Genomic DNA, 20481 nt, shown 5'->3' on the forward strand with positions numbered 1-20481 from the left:
AGGCGTGGTTTTCTGATGAGAAATTCAAAGAGATGTCCTATAAATTTTACCGACCAGTGATAAAGAACTCAAGTGCCCTAGCGCAGTGAAGTGCCTTGAAACCCACTGGAGCAAGGAAAGATCTGCTCTGAACATACCACGGACCAACATCATTGCTGAAAGGGCAATAAAATTGATGGAGGAGTTGAGTGGAAAGTGCAAGAAGGACACATACTTAGATGTGAAGTTTGTGGCAACAAATACACTGTAATTATGTAGTGTGCATCCGACGGTTTACGATTTTTGAGTTTTTTGCACAACAAAATCACTTGGTGTGGGGGATCTTTTGATGCAATTAAGCGAAATGACTGTTACATTTTTACTATATACCAAATGCTCATCGATTCCCAATGCAGGCAAATATTTTTTTCCTAGTCATAACCCTACTGTTCATCCATCATATTCGTGGTCTCCCTCTCAGCCTTACACCTCTCACATCAGATCTAGTTTAATCGCTCATTATCTAGTCTCTCCATCACAATACCCTCTGCTCAACTCGATCAGCCATCTCCTGAACAACTCCAGTTCTCCTTCGCACTTCGTCATTTCTCACTCGAGCCATACGCATCACTCTACACATACTCCTCAGACACCTCATCTCCATTACATTCATACTTTTCCTCTCTGCTACACCCATATTCCTTCTTTCAGCCCCATATAACGCAGTCAGTACCACAACACCCTCATACAGCCTTCTCTTTACATCCATTCTAAGCGAACGACATCTAAACACTTCTTTCATTCCTCCCAGCACCTTTCCTACTTCATTCATTCTAAGCTTAATTTCTGCATCTATTCTTCCATCCACAGCAACATGTGACCCTAAATACTTAAAACACTCTACCTCCTCAAGCAACTCACCATTCAAAACTATATTCCTCTTCCTACCATCTACCAACCTCGTACATTTTATCTCTTTACTCTTATTATCATTTACTTTCAATTTCCTCCTTTCACACACCCTTCCAAACTCCTCTACCAACTGTCTCAATCTCTCCTCTGAATCAGTCACCAGTGCAGTATCATCCGCAAACAGCAGCTACTTCATATTCCACTCTCAACCATCAACATTCACCAGACTCAGACCTCCACCTAACACTCTTGCATTCACCTCCCTTACATCACCATCCATATAAATATTAAACAACCAAGCATCACACATCCCTGCCGCAGCCCCACTCTCACGGGAAACCAATCACTCAGAGTATTTCCCATTCATACACACGCTCTACTATTTACATAAAAACTTTTCACTCCATTTAGTAACCTACCATCTAGTCCATACAATCTTATAACAGTTCACATATATATAGTGGTTAGGCACTAAAAGTCCTTAAATGATACGTTTCTGGCCAAAAGCTGTCTCAGTACAGCTAACTGCTAACTTCTCACTGCTCTGCCCCTTTGTGTCATATTTATGGCCTACTCAAGCGCAGTGCAAGTAAGCAATCATTTTAATGCACACCACAGCCATCTCATACACCCCAAGCACGGCTTAGATGCACATCAGACACACCACCAACACTCCAACCTCTCAACATGACACACCACACTAAAAGGTTTGAACGTCATCCATCAGTGATATAAGATACTAATGAGTAATTAGGTATGTAAGTGACAGTTAGACACACATTGAATTAAACCATTCCTGTGAGTTCAGTAAAAAAGAAAGAAAATGTAGTTACGGCTTACAGTTATAAGAGAAATATTGGGTAAGTTGTGTTGTAGCAAAATCATCTGACTCAAGGTGTCGCAAAAGTGCTCTATCAACAAAAGTCAAAACCCAAGCACTGTACGCCGAACATCAGGTAGGAGGTGTGGTGTTCGGTGTCCTACTGAACATTGTACTGGCAGAGTGGGTTCATTAGCAGGTCACAGGAAGCGTCACGGAAGTAGTGGAAGCCGTCGGGATTCAACAGGAGACAGTTTTCACTCTCACCCCCATCAGGTGCAATAACATCTTCAGCTACATTTCCCCAGAATGGAGCTCCTGCATGTACATTAAATTATTAATCAATAATATAAGCTGATAGTTAATATGCTGTTGTTTTATTTACAACACACTGTACAATGATAAAAATATGCAACAGAATATAAAAAACCGCTTCTACATAATTATAAAAGATCACGCTAACTCACCAACAGGAACTGGGTTACCATCACTCCAGGTCCAGGCACCTTCGGTGGCTGCATCAGAGCCACCCACCCAGGAGTGACTGGCAATCCCTGCAACACAGGGGCAGCTCAGCAACTCTCACCCACCATGCTAAACCTGGCCAACGTGGCCTTAAGTATAAGCAGTTACGTGTATTGAAACCTCATGGAGGTACGAGTAGGAACACTCACCTACATTACAATCCAGTAGGAAGAAGAGAGCTTACCTTGCTGGTGGAGATAGACACCTTGACATACCTTCTTATTTGTGGAAGAATCCTTGATCTATCTCTCTAGTTGAAGTAAAAACGTTGATCTACCTTCCTGGTAAAGGTAGACAGCTTCACCTACCTTCTCGATGGAGGTAGGGGTATATGGCTCCCAGGTGTTCGACGTCAGTGACAGCAGCCACTTTCCCACCCAACGTGTGGGATGACTGTCTAGCCTCAGCCCAGGTCACGTCGGTCCACGTCATGAAGGATAGACATTGTCCACGAAAAAGGACGGACAGTCCATCAGGGTCTCTGATGGGCAGACTGTGGAAAATCATAAATTAATTTATTTTATAACTGCTGTAGTACTGTAACGATTCTTTCTCACCAAAAATAGCTTGCACACCAGAACGTTCATGATGAAGCAACTAGTTTTTGTTAAGAAACTTATCAACTCTCTCATGTGCACCAACATTTTCTCTGTTTTTTGTAACAGTTTCATATCGATACATATCATGAGGAATAACACCGAGAACTAGATCCCTGAAGAGAGAACCTGTACTGTACACAGGAAAAATCATCTGGTAAATTACCAATATACTGGGAATCGAACCAGGGACTCTCAGGTGAGAGCCAGGCAGCATACCACTACACCACGACCAGGTAAAAGTTAACTTACGTTGTCACAATCTTGCAACCAACGTCCCTCCGCCCCCACTGTGGGCATCAAGAGGATGAGTTAACCCCCTGGCACTCGGGCAAGTAGATGCTTTTAATCTATCCCAAGCACTTACGGCAAGTCAGAATGAAGAGAGAACCTGTACTGACTTGCCGTAAGTGCTTGGGATAGATTAAAAGCATCTACTTGCCCGAGTGCCAGGGGGTTAACTCATCCTCTTGATGCCCACAGTGGGGGCGGAGGGACGTTGGTTGCAAGATTGTAACAACTTGAGTTAACTTTTACCTGGTCGTGGTGTAGTGCTATGCTGCCTGGCTCTCACCTGAAAGTCCCTGGTTCGATTCCCAGCATATTGGTAATTTACCAGATAACTAGATCCCTGATCTGTCGCTCAGTATCCCTCTGCCAAGCTCTGCAGTCGTGCTTGCTATACAGCGTTCATGACTGGGTTGAAATGAGACTAAATATAAGCTTAAGTCGACACCATAGGACCTTGACCTTCGGCCCCTTGGACTTGCTGACCTAATTAGTTCACTGTCCCTTCATATTGTATCACTGACAAAAGTTTGGTAGAAATCCACCATGGAGTTCAGGAAATAACACGCCCACAACCATATGACCTTGACCTTTGACCTTTTGACCTTGTTGACCTAATCATCTCATCGTTCCTTCATATTTTATGATTGACAAAAGTTTCAAAATCTGTCAAGGGGTTCAGAAGATATCGCACCCACAAGTGTAAACTAAGTCAAAACCTTATTACCTTGACCTTTGACCCCTTGACCTAGCCGACCTAATCAGTTCTCCTCATACTGCATCACTGACAAAAGTTTGGTGGAAATCCGTCAATAGGATCAGGAGATAATGACGCCCACAATAGTGTTACAGACGCACGGATCCATGCACACACGGGTGGACAGACCAGTCACTTCATGCCTCCTCCACCATAGGTGGTCGGAGGCATAAGAAAGTATAGAATTTTGCATTGCTAATATAATTTTTCATCCTCTGGTAGGAGCCTATTAAGATGCTAAAAAACTACTGTGACAGCCACCACTGACTAACATGTGAGTATAAACATGGTGGTAGTGAGACAACCATCTTGATACTCCCTTTGGTCAAAGAGAGGTCCAGTACCTAAGGTCATTCGGTATATATTGATAATATTCTTTTTTTTTTTTTTATGGATGCTTATGCAATGATCACCAGGGCAGATGTCACCACCAACCTAAACCAGGCAGACTTGTTCCACTACCACATACCAGAGCTTCATTCTGAAACCCTACTATGTTCACACCCTGCATACGCTGTGCCATGGGGAAGAATAGGTGATATGACTCTTCAAGTGGATAACTAAGTTGGAAACCTTCACAATTTGGTATTAGAGGTTTGTTATTTCATTTATTTCTTTATCTACTGAATTAATTCATGCAAGGCGGAATCCTTTAAAAACATGTTTCGCACGTAAGGGATACTGCCATTGCAGGAAGTAGATCATAGTCTCATTTGAGTTTGCGTTGCCCCTGGGAGCTAGGGTCAGCCGGCAGGTACTACCGTCTTACCTTGTCAACGAGCTCTCGTTTGTCATATATGCACTAAATTCCATTCTTCCTAAGCAGGTGTGTCCTTTATCCCTTCACCTTTTTTTACCAGTTCCTTACCTAACCTCCACCATGTAAGATACGATAATACCAATTCAGTGTCATTATAAGTAGGTGGTATTCGTGTCGCAAGAGATATCGATTGTACTGTCTTTAATTTTCTTTTGAAAAGCAGAACAAAAATAGCATCCTTACACAGGCATACATACGCGCACACACACGTAAGTATCACACACACACACACACACACACACACACACACACACACACACACACACACACACACACACACACACAAATAAACAGTTATATGACTGGATGAATGGATTGACTGACAAAGACAGGTAAACAGATAGATGGATAGACACAGATAGACATAGATGGCTTTGAATAATGGATTGATGGACATCCACAGATAAACTGGTAGACAGAGATATATAAAGATAGGTGATAGGTGGATAAACTGATTAAATGATAGGCAGATAAACTTGCGGTATGGCCAAGACCTCATTGAAAATGTGTAGGTCAGTTTGGGTTGGAAATGCTATACAGGATGTTTCTGGACTTTATATAATGAATTCAGGAGATGATTTTGGAGCAAATTTTCGATTTAAAAAATTGCTATATCAACATGAACCCAAAGTTCAATTGTTAGGAAGCTGCATTGACTGGTGTGTTTATCGTTGAAATATGAGGGAGTCCCTATTCGCCCATGAGGTCAACAGTGTTTGCAGTTCTGTAGGGCTGAAACTTGAACAGATGTTGAGATAGAAATTTTTTCCCCAAAACTAAACCAAGAATCTCTTCCTGAAGTTAGTACATTGCCTGGGACGCACTGTATACTCTTTGTTTTGGGAAAGAAAGGAATTCTCCTCAGAAACCGCTGTCAGCAACCTTCTTAACGTATTTTCTGAGTCTATGAAATGATAGGATACGATATCCTCAATTTACGAGTAGGTATTTTTAAAAATTTTATATAATTTTTAGTGTTTGATAAACACCTGTTAAAGACTTGAACATGTACGAAATGGAACTGGGAACAAGTGTACTGTATCAGTAATCTGAAAATCAGTTTCCAACAACAGACGGAAAGACATGAGCTATTTTGGCCAATGACCCTCTAGCTGAGAAGAATAGATGAATCATTTTCCTTGATTAAAAGTACCTCTGAATTACAATTCAGACATGGGCCTCAGGGACCCAGTGTTTTTGGCCACTGGCTAGTGGTGGGTTCTCTCTTATTATGGGAGATTGGAGAAAAGCTTACACACCCCATTGCTGTTTTTTTTTTTTTTTAATCACTATGACTCAAGACTTTTGGCAAGGGATTCCTCATCAAGTGCTGGCAGACCACGACTAACGTCACAGTCTGGTCAAAGGCCTTGTCAGGCTGGCACTAATTATGAAGATTGTTGGACAAAGCCTATGGGATCCCAACAGCTGGAGGTAAGGGGGAGCGAGGAGGGAGAATCCTATCCTGTATCCTATTTTTAACGAAAGAAGTAGTGGTGTGGACACATGAGTCTAAAGTATTGCAAGCGGGTTGGCCTTTCAGAGGGGCCATGTTACCTCTTGGAGGATGGCTGACTGTTGTCATTAGAGGCAACTAGAGATAAGCATAGCTGCATTCCCTGAGGTGAAGAGTTCTGCCTGTGACAATGATGCCCATCTTGACTGTTGCTCTGACAGTTTCTACTCACTTTGCCTCTTCTGTCAAAAGGCTTACTCTGGATAGTGAACATTATAATGTTGGTGAGACTGAAACGCACACTGGGCTTCATCTGTCTACTAGCACCTCAATTCTGGAACGCCATCATGACCCCATGGGATCCCTATGGAGATCATCCAGCTCACAGCTGGTATGTATTCAAACAATGCAAGTACCATCAAGCATGGAAGGGGAACATCCTACTTCTTTTTAGTAAAGTCTGAAGAAATACAAAGATAAGTCCTTGCTCCCTCACTTTACAAGCGGAGTACAGACTGGGTACTGGGCTGGACTATGAGTCAGCCATTGTAGCAGTTTAGGGTTACTGATCTTAGCCTTACTAATGATGCATTTACCCTAGCCTTGGCATTCAAGATACTCCTGAGTGCTCTCGAGAAACTTTAACCCTCATAAGCTGGGCTATTTATACCACAAGCCACAGCAACCTCCTTCTCCCTGCATGGGAGTTGTTCCAAAAATTGGCTGTTTTCAAACCTTTATATCTTGGAAACTATAGCAGTTAGGGAAACAAATTAAAGACCATATAACTCATCAACTCTTCCTCTTGTGAATGAAAGTATTCCCTGGTCTGTAGGCCATCGCGTCGATGAGTAAGGACATAAGGAAGAGGACTAGTTTGTAGTGCAAGAGGTAGGACGTGTTCATGTGTGTACTTGAGGCCGTGACTATGGCTCTTCTCTCAACATGATAACTTCTCCATTACTAGGTAAAGTAGATACAGTGGTGTCCAAGGCACACCTTTTGGCACTATTACTGAGTCCTTTCCTAGTATCCTTGGAAAGAAGCTTGGCAGGGGTGGATGAAGCAAAATTCCACATGAGGCAGGAATGGAATCGGATGAGATGATTAACCCATCTCATCTAGGTGACATGTTTACACGTCCTCCCTGGGCCGCCCAGGGTGCATGTATACATGATTTAGTGTTTTGCAGTATTGTTTGAATATTCCACGGGTTATTTCCACCACACGCAGCCACTGGCAACCCTCCTGGATGCATCTGAGTCGTGCTCCACTCACCTGCATACCTCTGTAATGGATGGACCTACGCAAAAAGTTTTCCCTGTGTCTGGATCCTTCGCTGAGTGCCAGCAGCCACCAAAATTAACACCAGTGAAGTCCAAAGGCCAGAAAAGAAAGGCCCTAATGATAGTGCGATAGGCAGAGAACTCGAGGTGACCTTATCACCAACTGTGTGTGGAGAAAGTGACTTCCTCACAGGAAAGCAACAGCCATAATGAGTGTTGATATTTATGTATCGTGTGAGGAGGGTGAAGGGTGTTACCCCACTGTGGGTCCATCATTGTCCCCTGTATGTTCATCTGCTATTTCCAATTATGGGAATGGTTCAGAAGGTATTGACGATCCTGGAGAGAGGGATATTGGCAAGGATAAAGGGGGGGATGGAAGAGGAGGTAGAGAGTGGAGGAGGTGGAGGAAGGAGGGAGATGGGAAGAGGAAACGAGTTGTGCCGATCCTCATGCTACCCTGCTCTACTTATTTACATGAATAATGGAAGCAGAAAGTTTGTTTCATGATGAAATCAGTGCCTTGTTTTTTATTGAAAGTTTCCATGTGCGTATGTTTATGATGAAAAACTACGAATCACAAGAAAAAAAACGTATAGTGGAAAATGTGGTGAAGAAAAGGAGGAGGAAGGGTGGTGTCTCACACCACCGCTCTGTCTATTTACGTGAATAATGGAAGAGGAAAGTTTTTCATGATGAAATCAGTGCCTTATTCTTTACTGAACTCTTTCGTGTGTGTATTTTTATGAGGAAAAAAATGTTATAGTGGAAAATACAGTATTTTCGATTATGAACTACATGTATAACTAGTTTGTTCACAATTTTTTTTTATAGGTTTATGTAGTAGTAGTAGTAGAAGTAGTAGTAGTAGTAGTAGTAGTAGTAGTAGTGGTGGTAGTAGTGGTAGTAGCAGTAGTAGTAGTAGTAGTAGTAGTAGTATTTGTAATAGCGGTGGTAGTAGTTGTAGTAGTGGTAGTTGTTGTAATAGTAGCAGTAGTGGTAGTTGTAGTAGTAGTATTAGTAGTAGTAGTAGTAGTAGTAGTAATTGTAGTAATGGTAGTTGTAATATCAGTAGTAGTTGTAGTAATGGTAGTTGTTGTAGTAGTAGTAGTAGTGCTAATAGTATTATTTGTGGTAGTTGTAATACTCAGACTTCTAATCACACTGCGGTGCCAGAATTGAGCAGATGCAAGCCAAACATACATCTGTGTGTGTGTGTGTGTGTGTGTGTGTGTGTGTGTGTGTGTGTGTGTGTGTGTGTGTGTGAGAGAGAGAGAGAGAGAGAGAGAGAGTCTGTCTATAAGGCATCTGGGTATCATGCATACGTTAGTGTTAGTTTTGTACACCCTATAAAAAAAGAATCGGGACCTCACGAGCTGATCCGTCTCGCAATGACCACTGATAAGCACCAGAACTCAGATGGGGCTTCAAATTCCTTCGTGCGGTGTGGCATATTGTATCGTGCAGTAAGGGTCCCGATTCTTTTTTTATAGGGTGTTACATACTGGTATATTGTTTTTTGTGTAATTAGAAAAAATGATTTCACTGCTATGCGGATATTTGTGTGAATAATGAAAGCAGAAAGTTTGTTTCATGATAAAGTTGTTCTATCTATCTATCTATTGCCAGACGCCTCAATCCCGTTTGGGGTGGCCACAAACAAATCGCCTCCACGTCGTCCTGTCCCCCGCCATTTCATTGCCCTGCTCCCAACTCACACCCCCCGTCTCTCATATACCTCTCCACCCCATCCCTCCATCTCATCCTCGGTCTCCCCCTCCCACTTCCCCCCTCCACCTCACTCACATACACTCTCTTCGTCAGTCTCTCACCCTCCATCCTCTCCACATGGCCAAACCACCTCAGTGTGTTCCTCATAACACTTCCTATCACATCCACATCCACACCACAACGCTCCTATATATCCTCATTCGTCAGCCTGTCTCTCCATGTGACTCCACAGTCTCCTCTCGAATAACTCATTTCCGCTGCTCTCACTCTTGACTTGTGTCCTTCCAACAACGTCCAAGCTTCACTTCCATACGATAGAGTTGGTATCACAATACTTTCATGTAGTAACTTTTTCACTTCCAGGCTCACTTCCCTGTTTCTTATCACTGCTTTCAAAGAACCAGCAACCTTTCTTCCCTGCTGTACCCTTTCAAGCACTTCACCCTCCAAACCTCCATCCTTACTCATCACACTACCCAAGTAAACGTACTCACATTTTCCAATTCCTCACCATCCAACCTCGCTGTACATTCATTGATTTCACCTCTCTCAAAGACCATCACTTTACTTTTCCCTACATTCACCTTTAGATTCCGTTTCTTACACACTCTCCCAAACTCATCCACCAAGCCTTGCAGCTCCCCTTCGTCTTCACTCAACAACACAGTATCATCTGCAGACAACAGTACAGGGAGTTTCCAAGCACTATCCTCTCTCACCAGGGCCACTCCAACATCCACTACCCTACCTTGTACCTCTTTTATTACCCCATCCATGAACAGAGTGAACAACCATGGAGACATGACATATCCCTGTTTCAACCCAACCTCCAAAGAGAAAAATTCACTTAGTTCACCATCCACAGGCACTGCAGCCTTAGCAACATCACACATACTCTTCACAGCATTCAACAACTTTCCATCTACTCCATATATTCTTAATACTTTCCACAATCCTTGTCTATCCACCCTGTAATATGCTTTCTCCAAATCCATGAAAGCTGCATACAACTTCTTTCCCTTCTCTAGAAACTTTTCCACTAAAGATCTAAGAATGAATATCTGATCTACACAACCTCTTCCCTTCCTAAAGCCTCCCTGTTCTTCTCCAACTAATTCCCCTGTTCTTTCTCTAACTCTGTCAATAAGTATCCTACCATACACTTTTCCTATTATACTAAGAAGACAAATGCCCCTATGATTACCACACACTTCTTTTTCCCCTTTTCCTTTGTACAAGAGAATAATTATACCTGACTTCCAATCCTCCGGGACTCTACCTTCCTCCCAGGCCAATCTGCACATCTTCCACATCCATTCTACTACTATCTCTCCCCCATGCTTCAGCATTTCACCACACACTCCATCAATTCCTGGGGCTTTCCCCAATTTCACTGTTTTCATTGCTTCCACAACTTCTGTCCTACTGATTTCTTCCTGTCTTCTCACCTCCCTCCTTCTCCCAGCCATTCCCAGCCACTTATACTCGCATTACTTCCATCCTGTATGTTCAACAATTCCTTAAAGTGTTCTCTCCATCTGCTCACTTTTTCTCCCTTCTCCACTAGTAATCTACGATTTTTATCTTTCACTCCCCTGCTAACCTCACTTCCACCCTGTCTTTCTCTCTTCACCTCTTTCCAAAACATTTTCTTACAGTCCCTCCACTTTACACTCAAATTCCTTCCAAATTCCTCATCCACTATCTTCTTACTCTCTCTTATTAATCTTTTCACCTCTCTCTTTCTTTATACATATTACTCTCTCTTCAATCTCTCAGCTTCTTCCACGCCCCTATTTCTCATCCATTCATTGTATGTTTTCTTCGTTTGTGCCACAGCCTGTCTCACCTCTTCAGTCCACCACGCTGTTCCTTGCACCTCCGTCCGTCTTCTCTTCCTCCCACACACCACATCACATGCTGCACATATTTCTTCTGTAAATATTCTGCACACACCTTCCACGTCCCCCATCTGCTCCAATTCATATTTGCCCAATCGTTCCTCCACTTCTCTCTTATACTCTGCCTTTTTCTCATCCTCTTGTAACCTTTCCACTCTCCTTGCAACTACGCCTTCCTCTCGTCTTTCCCTTCTATTCCTCCATCTTACTTGTATCCTAATTCTGGCCACCACCAAGTAGTGGTCAGAAAGTCCACTCCCCCAACCTCTATAAGCTCTTGCATCCATTACACATCTTCGCATCCTTTCATCCACACACACATAATCAATCATTGCTTTCCTTTCATTCAGTTCACCACCCACCCTTCTCATCACTCGCCATGTATACCTGTGAATCATTTTATGTCTGAAGAGGGTACTGGCTATCACCAACCCCCTCCCAGCACAAATGTCCACTAACGCACTGCCATTCTCATCTATCTCAGCAGGCACACCCCACTCACCAACTATTCCATCCACCTTCACATTCTCTACTTTACCATTCATATCACCGATCAAAAACACTCTCTCATTCCTTCCAAACTTTTCCATGCACACTTCCACATTTGTCCAGAACTGTTCTCTCACTCTGCTAGCACAATCTTGCATTGGCGCATACACACACACAATCGTCCACATTTGTATTCCAACTTTCAACTTAACCCACACAATCCTTGACCCAACTGATCCACACTGTCTTATGCTCTTCTTCCATCTTTTACTCACAACTATACATACTCCTTCCTTTGCCCTCTCATTCTCACCTACTCCTGCACATGTTCCCATCCATACTCCCATTCTCTCACACTTTCTCCTTCCATTTTGTTTCAGTCATTCCACATACATCCACTTTTGCACCCTCAAGCACCTAGACAATCTCTCTCTCTTTCACCTCATCATTCGCTCCTCTTGCATAAAGGTGTTGCCTTATTTTATAATGAAAATGTTTATACATATTTATTATGATGAAAAAGTACAAATCACAGAAAAGAGAAAGTCATAGTGGTAAGTAATTCGGATTAACCCCTTAATCGCGGGGCGTCACTTTCGTGACGCTTGGGCGCATTGGATCATACCGTGGGGCGTCACTTTTGTGATTCTGTGTTATTCTGAATTCTCCCAGGCTTACAAGTGGTGGCTTGTATCATCTATCAGTACTGCCAATGTCCAACACTAGTCAGCACTCCAAATCTCATCTATACTCCCAACCATTGTTGACAATTTACCCATTTTTCCTCATTCCTGACTCCCCTCCCTACCTCCCCTCCATTACCCTGTCCTCTCACCTCCCCGGCCGCGCTGCGCTAAAGCAAATTTCCCTCGGAATCATCCACAGATTTCATCCATTGAAATAAGCCCTATGCCCTATTCTTATACAAAATAATATATACCAAAAAGAAATAAGGTAAGTGATAGTGCTATACACCTTGATTTGCCTAATTATCACCTGACAACACCTCAGTTGCACTTGTTCGCTAATTTCCCACGGAAATTTCCTCTTTGAAATATGCCGTACAATCTATTCTCGTAAAAAAAAATTATATAAGAAAGGAAGGGAGAAGCCAAAGTGTCATTTACATTCACCTGGAACTACCTACTTTTTTCTGTATTTTCGAGATTTCCTACTAATCGTTTTTTAGCATGTACTGCTACTGTCTACCAATAGTCGGCACTCCTAATCTCATCTGTACTTCCATCCATTGTTGACAATTTAGCCATTTTCCCCCATTCTTGACTCCCATTCCTACCTCCCCTCCAGTGCCCTCTTGCCCCTCCCTACCTCACCACCTTTACTCTTTCCTATCGCCTGCCCCGCCGCGCTGCGCTAAAGCAAATCTCCCCTGGATTTTTCCACTGATTTCATCCATTGAAATAAGCCCTGTGCCCTATACTTATACAAAATAATATATACCAAAAAGAAATAAGGTATGTGATAGTGGTATACACATGGAATTGGCAAATTACCACCTGACAACACCTCACATGCATTCGTTCACTAAATTCCCACGGTAATTTCCCCTTTGAATTATGCCTTGTAATCTATTTCCGTAATAAAAATATATATAAGAAAGGAAGGAAGAAGCCTAAGTGACATTTACATTCACATGGAACTACCTATTTCTTTATGTATTGCCGAGATTTCCTACCAATAATTTCTTAGCATGTAAGTTTGCAGCTGTCAGCCCCATTGTCACTGTCAACTTTTGCCTCCTCTGTGGTCAAAGCATGTTGCACTCGCTCCCCGCCATTTCTGCAGCTTCTGCGCCCATTCCAAAGGGCCCCGTGACCTCTACCCCCAGAAAAACTCCTGGGGGAAGCAGAAAAGGACTAAGTGAATCTGCAGTGGAACATGAACTAGCCGAATTATCAATAATAATGATGGACAGTGACTATGATCCTTCGGGTGATTCGTGTGATGAGCCGGGTGAGGAAATCATGCCAGAAACTCCTAGTACGAGTGCTTCAGTGTCCCAGGTTATCCCTAGCTCCAAAGGAAAGGAGCCCTTAGTTCAGCAAGGGAAGGAATTTGGGAAGGGAGTGAAAAGGCGGTGGGTTACCCCCGGAACAATGGCCCCACGAGACCCAGCCCGCCATGAGTCCCGAGGTGAATCTCCTCCCCGTTTGCCAAGCCCCACTTCACTCATTTCTTCCTCTTCTTCTGTTGAATTTTCTCTGGAGTCTTCATCATCGGAGTCGCCACCAGCATTAACAGTGAAGGCAGGCTGTAGAGGAAGAGGTAACTCCCTGACCCACAAAAGTAGAGTTGCCAGTAGAGTAAGGGCTACTAGTGCTGTACGGCAACCCATGGTCAGTGCGAGTGACCTTGAACCAGATAAATCTGCCTCACAGCCACCCTCCACCCTCACCCACCCTACACTGCCACGACAGGGAATCCTGGGCGCCTTCGCGTGGATGGAAGGGTCCGATTTTGTCCCAGAACATCTTGATTTCAACGAGAGTTCCTCAGGGATACAGTCTGCCTTCAATCTTGACGAGGATGCTGAGTGTGTTGACTTCCTTTTGGCCTTCCTCGATGTCAAAGTCATGCAGCACATATGAGATGAGACCAACAGGTATGAATCACAACGTGCTGCAAGAGGTATAGGTGCAGCCAAGATGCAATAGTGGTCCATGCTGGGAGTTCAGGAGCTGTATGTGTTCTTCGCCCTCATGCTTCTCATGCCACACTCAAAGAAGCATGAGTTGGAATAGTACCCTTACTACCCTCACCCACCTTCAATAAGTACATGGCTAGAGATCACTTCTGGAACATCATGGGAAACCTGCACTTTCCCAACAACGATGTACCTTCCCAAACCGACCCACTCTGGAAGATCCGGGAGATTCTGAGCAGAATGAAGGATAAGTTTATGACATTCATCCACCTCTTTCAGAAGGTTGTCATTGACGAATCCTTGGTTTTGTTCAGAGGACGTCTTAGGTTTGTGCAGTACATTCCAAGCAAACGCCATAGCTTTGGAATCAAGTTCTTTGTACTGTGTGACTGTAAGACGGAGTACATCCTTGACTTCGTCATTTCTTCAGCCAGCACTGTCGATCTTGATAAAACACACCCCCTTGGCTTCTCAGGCTGTGTAGTGAAAGTGCTCCTTGAAAGGTATTTTGGTGGGAATCATGTGCTGTATACAGACAACTATTATACAGCACCGAAACTTGCCAACTACCTTTCAGAGCACGGCATTGGCTCCTGCGGCACTGTCAAGATTAATCGTGCCCACTTCCCTAAATTCCCAGAGGCAGGAACCTCGCAGCGAGGAGAAGTGCACCTACGCAAGTCTGAGAAGATGCTGGCAATACGGTGGCATGACAAGAGGGTCGTGCACATGCTCACCACCGTACACAAGGGGGAACTGAAAGACATTGGGAAGGTTGACTGTAGGACAGGCGAACCTGTGAGGAAACGTGATGCTGTCATAGACTACAATATCAACACGCGGCTGGTGGACAAGTCCGACATGATGATTGGAGAGATCGACTGCCTCAGGAAGAATACTAGGTGGTACTGGAAAGTTTTTCTGCATCTCATAGACATGATGATGCTGAACACCTTCATCCTGTACAAGATGAAGGTCAAGCCACCCAAGTCCTTCTCCCAGAGGTTGTTCGCCAGGACTTGTGTTCAGCAGCTGCTTGAAAGATACAGTAAGGTGACAGCAGCAGCTCCAAGGTGCCATGCAGTAAGACTTCCCGACAGACTTGAGCAGAGGGCTTACATGGATCGGCACAGACTGGTGCAAATGCCTGCCACGACCAAGAGGAAGGCTGCGATCCGTAGGTGCCAGGTGTGTGCACATACCACCCGACGCACACCTGAGCACAAACGCACTTCTTGGCAGTGCGCTAAGTGCCAGGTTCCCCTCTGCGTTACCTGCTTCTTTGATTACCACAGCCAGAAGCAGTTCTAAAAGTGCAAGTGGGAAATGAAAATAATGTCTAAATAATGTGTAAATAATGTGTAAATAGCAAGTGAAAGCAATGGATGTACATATGATTGAACAGTGTAATATAGTTTTATGTTACTGCAAGTGACAGTGAATAACATAGTGTAAGTAAAATAAAAAGTGTAAATATTGAAAATACAATAGAAAATGTAAATAGAAATGTAAATAATTAGTAATATAAGAATATGAGTACAAATACTTGAGGTTATAACAGTGAAAGTGAATCCGTGGCTCTCTACGTACTTTACTGAATGAAAAATTGAATGACTTCAGCGACAATAAACTAATACTACTGAAGGAAACTTATGGATAAAGACTGCAGATATAAATAAGTGTTATATAATAATAGGAATAAAAAGGGTGAGTGTTTGTTTGAATAAAAAATGCAGAATACCAGTGGCGAACTAGCGTAAGTGGGAAGGTCATACGCGCTCGTAATTTTCATTGCTTTCACAGTGTTTTTTCTGGACGGGAGTATGGATTCCAAACTACTTGATAATCATAGAATAGTGTTTCTAGTGATAATATCTGGCTGTGGTAATTATATTACGAGTTGTCGGGAAATGTAAAGTGGAGACTTCGTTACCCAACTTCAGAGGTCTCTACAAGTCCTACGGTACTTGACGAAGGCTCAACAAACATCCCAGGAGAAAGCCGAAGGTATGTGCCATATGCATATGTAATTTTAATATTCTAGGACTAATAACTGATTTTTGGCAAATATTTTTTGAGAGCCTGTCGGAGCCCGAATATGCCCGCGGGACACCCAAGACAGAGCAAAACAAGCCCTCGGTTTAAGGGTTAAGGGCAGTACGTAAATAACTATCGGTACTTTGATCACAATTTTTTTTTTTTTTTTAGTAGTACTTGTAGTGGTAGTAGTAGTAGTACGTGTAGTTGGTGTGGTAATAATAGTAGTAGGAGTTGTAGTTGTGGTAGTTGTAGTAAAAGTAGTAGTTGTAGTAGTGGTAGTTGTAGTATTAGTAGTTGTCGTAGTGGTAGTTGTAGTTGTAGCAGTAGTAATAACAATATTATTTCTAGTAGTTGTAATACCCAGGCTTCTATTGCCAGAATTGAGCGACAATGCAAATCAAACATACATCTCCGTTTGTGTGTATTTGTGTGTGTGTGTGTGTGTGTGTGTGTGTGTGTGTGTGTGTGTGAGAGAGAGAGAGAGAGAGAGAGAGAGTCTCTGTCTGTCTGTCCATATGGCGGGGTGGTGGCCTTCAAGGTCGTTGCTATGGTTACCGGCCTAACAGCATCAAGTACGACCGATTATGGAAAATTATCCACGTAAATAGTGTTTATAGTGGATTTTGGTCTTTTGGAAGTGTTATCAAAGTGTTATTATTGTGGATAGTGTAAGCCTTAGTTGTGTCACCAAACTTCTTGTCACGCATACAGACACCGGCAAAAAAAAAAAAAAAAAAAAACTCATTCCCCACTCACTCACTCTCCCTACACGCACTTCACGGACCATCAGAGGTAATCAGCTTGAAGTCGAAGGACTGATGAATAATATGACACCTAGTTTGTTTTATTTGGTACAGTATTAACTGAGATATGAAGATTTAAAAATAGACAATTTTCCAGATTTTTCTTAGGAATGCATGGCTGGAGGCAGTGCTCGCGACAACATCTGCTGGACGGTAGGGGTTAAGAAAAAATCGTCTTACACCTGGCAGAGTCAGAGAGGCAACTGAGGTGTGGTTGGCTCAGCTGGCTGGACTCTCTCCCTAACTTTTTGTTATTGGATAAAGTGCGGCCACTTCAAACTCTGGCACAAACACGGTGTCATTTCCTACTGACACCCGTTGGGAATCTGGCACCTCTTTGCCATCGGTTCGAACCCACACACGGCAGTAAGGGGGAAGAGGAGGCAAAGCCACTGGGACTAGATGTCTTCAAGGTCAAGACAAAGATCTAGACATATGGTAGTTTGTTCGATGAGATGGTAGTCTCTTCAGTGATGTGGTCAGAACATTGCGATCTTGGAGAGATTCACTTACCTTGATAATGTGATTCATTACAGCAGTAAGTCAGATAATGAGATCTCCCGTCACTCTGATCTAGTTTATAATGTTATAATCTGACTCTGTTCGAGTATTTGAAGTTGCGAATACTAGTGTAGGGCAAAAATTTGGATCTGCAAGGCGCTGATATTCCCTTTCTATACTTAACGGCTGTGACAGATGGACACTAAACAGTACCTTAGAAAAGCGAATTGACTCTATTGAAATTAAATGCATTTGTAGGATCATGGCTTATCATTGATACGACCAACTGCATACAGAACAATTACTCTGCGACTCTGAGTCGATTCCTATTCTCTGCCTAATACAGGAAGTCCACATTAAGCTATATGAGCACGTGATGTGGTGCCCTTAAGGCTGATCCTGCTCGCAGTTTTATATCCAAAGAGTCAGCCCGGGGTGGAGAAGAGCAAGGGCAAGTCCACAAAAATCATGACTTGAACAAGTCAGTCGTTCCTGCCGGAAGATATTTAGGAAGAAAAGAGTTCTTAACTGAAGTCTTGCAGAGAGAACCACGGTAATTGAAGTCGGAAGGTGAGGAAGGCTATACAACCTACGGCTCGCCCTGTGGTACTAGCTCTGAGAGAGAGAGAGAGAGAGAGAGAGAGAGAGCAACGATGTAACAACAGCTTCGATGTAGAGAAGAAGTATTTAGTAGACTGAAAAACAGAAAACAGTCGGACGTTTTTCAAGAAGTGAGAATATACATACATAGAGAAGATGGAACAGTTCCTTAATATATGTGAAGGTAGTCTACAGTGACGTTTTGAATATCCAAAAGCGCATGAATATACTTTTTTTTTTTTTTGCAATGTATCCATAGTCTCACACATTTTTATGCCACTGTTCATATACGGCTGATCTTTAACAAAACAATATGCAAAGCACAAACACGCATCAGTTCCTAAAGATAAGAGTTTACAACACCACTACATATATCAGACTTAGTACACTTTACTTAGTCTGTTGTCACATTCCAGTGGGTCCTTCCTGAGAAAGTTTAATATGTTATATGTTTGACACTGCTGTTTGTTGATTTATTGTTTTTTCATAAACTACAAAGTGCGTCTCGATCATCCTAGAGAAATAAGCGAGATTTTAAGAAGAATCATAATGAGAGGATGGAAGACAAAATATGCAGTAAAACATCTAGTGAGAGGCTAATGAGAAAATAATTCCAAAAAGGAATTACAGTATTTACTTTGATAAGCAGAAGTTACGCACTGTGGAGGGGTAATTATGTCAGAGGTGTACCTAGATTCTGTCTGTCTGTCTGTCTGTCTGTCTCTCTCTCTCTAAGAAAAATGTGAAGGGGTTGTTGTTGGTTATTGTTGTTTTTGTTGTTGTTGTTGTTGTTATTGCTTAGCCCAGGTCTGCCTGGTCGAGCAGACTCGTCGATCACAGGTAACCAACTGCTTCTGTGGAACCATCCGACAGGTGCAGTTCATACACTGTGAATGAAACCTGTGCCCTCTCGTGGTAGACAGTGCCTCGCCAGGATCAGACTGGTTCCTTCCCCACGGCAAGGAGCTGGGAAATGTGAACATGTTTGGTTCCTGAGTAGAAGCCACAGATACTTCGCTCCACCCTGGGTACATAGCACCACAACGTGTAGGCTCTTCGTCAGTGCCAATGTGACAAGATGGGACAGAGTGCAAGATCCATGACTACCACCTGGTCTAGGGAACGAATATTTGACTTTGCCCTGTGAAGTAACACTTGACAGATTACTGTACTATCAGAATTGAATTCTTCATGCTTGCCTAACCATTAACCCTTCCACCAACTTTGACACAAATCATATCAAAAGTGCTTGAGTTGACTTTGCCCAGTGACCTTGATCTTTGACCTTTCCCTATGGCCTTAATCTTTGACTGATTGTTCTCTAGATCGTGTTTCTTTATGCATGTTTCAACTTGAACCCTCCCACAAAGTTTAGTTTACATTGGATAAAAACTATTGGAGATGAGCTTGCCAAGTGGCCTTGACCTGTAAGCCTATGTTATTAAAAGCAATAGATCAACTTTTGGGGTGATCTTCAACTCATCCACCAATTTCAATCCACGTACAATATAAACTGTTTTAATTATTTAGTTTACACTGACTTGTGACATTGACCTTTGACTGATTGCTCACAAGATTTAATCGTTTTGTTCTTATCTGGCCCTTCACATTTCCGTTAAGTTTGAATCAGAGCAGATCATTACTGTATGGGTTGACCTTTCCTTGTAAGTATTGCCTTTGACCTTTCCATGTGACCTTGACCTTTAAGTGATTTCAAAACCGAATCATTTATGTCTTATCTTTTCCTAAACTGCTCCACAATGTTTGATCTAAATCAGAAGAGAAATTAGGTTGATCTATTCCAGTGACCTTGACCTTTAACTTGTTCTAAAAAAAACAAAACTGATGTACTCCTTGTCTGACTCTCAACCATTTCACCAAGGTTGGTTTAAACTGGACTCAAACTCTGAGTTATTTTGTTAAGAGTCACACACATGAGTCACATTTTGACCATCCTCTGTGACCTTGACCTACGTTTGGTCAGACTTAAGTAATAACTGCATAAGCTGATTTTTGGGGGTCAGCATGTCCTATTATTCTGTATGTGCTGTCCCTGTATCCTCCCACCAAGTTTTTTATTTTCTAATTTTTTGTTACACACACACACACACACACACACACACACACACACACACACACACACACACACACACGCACACACACACACGCACACACACACACACACACACACACACACACACACACATAAAAAATAAAAGTGGAAGTACAGGAAGTGTACTGTATAAATTACTGGAAACTCAAGATGTAAGGAAAGCCCCAGGACCAGATGGAATCTCTAGTTGGGTACTGAA

General features: G+C 42.7%; 1 pseudogene; it reads right to left on the reverse strand.

The window, feature by feature from the left end:
* Window positions 1–1871: 1871 nt before the first annotated feature.
* LOC145415954 (uncharacterized) overlaps window positions 1872–20481 on the reverse strand; it is a 35044-nt pseudogene continuing 16434 nt past the window's right edge.

The sequence above is a fragment of the Coenobita brevimanus genome, chromosome 104 (genome assembly GCF_032717465.1).
Source record: "Coenobita brevimanus isolate Jiangsu-jjx chromosome 104, ASM3271746v2, whole genome shotgun sequence".
Classification (NCBI taxonomy): domain Eukaryota; kingdom Metazoa; phylum Arthropoda; class Malacostraca; order Decapoda; family Coenobitidae; genus Coenobita; species Coenobita brevimanus.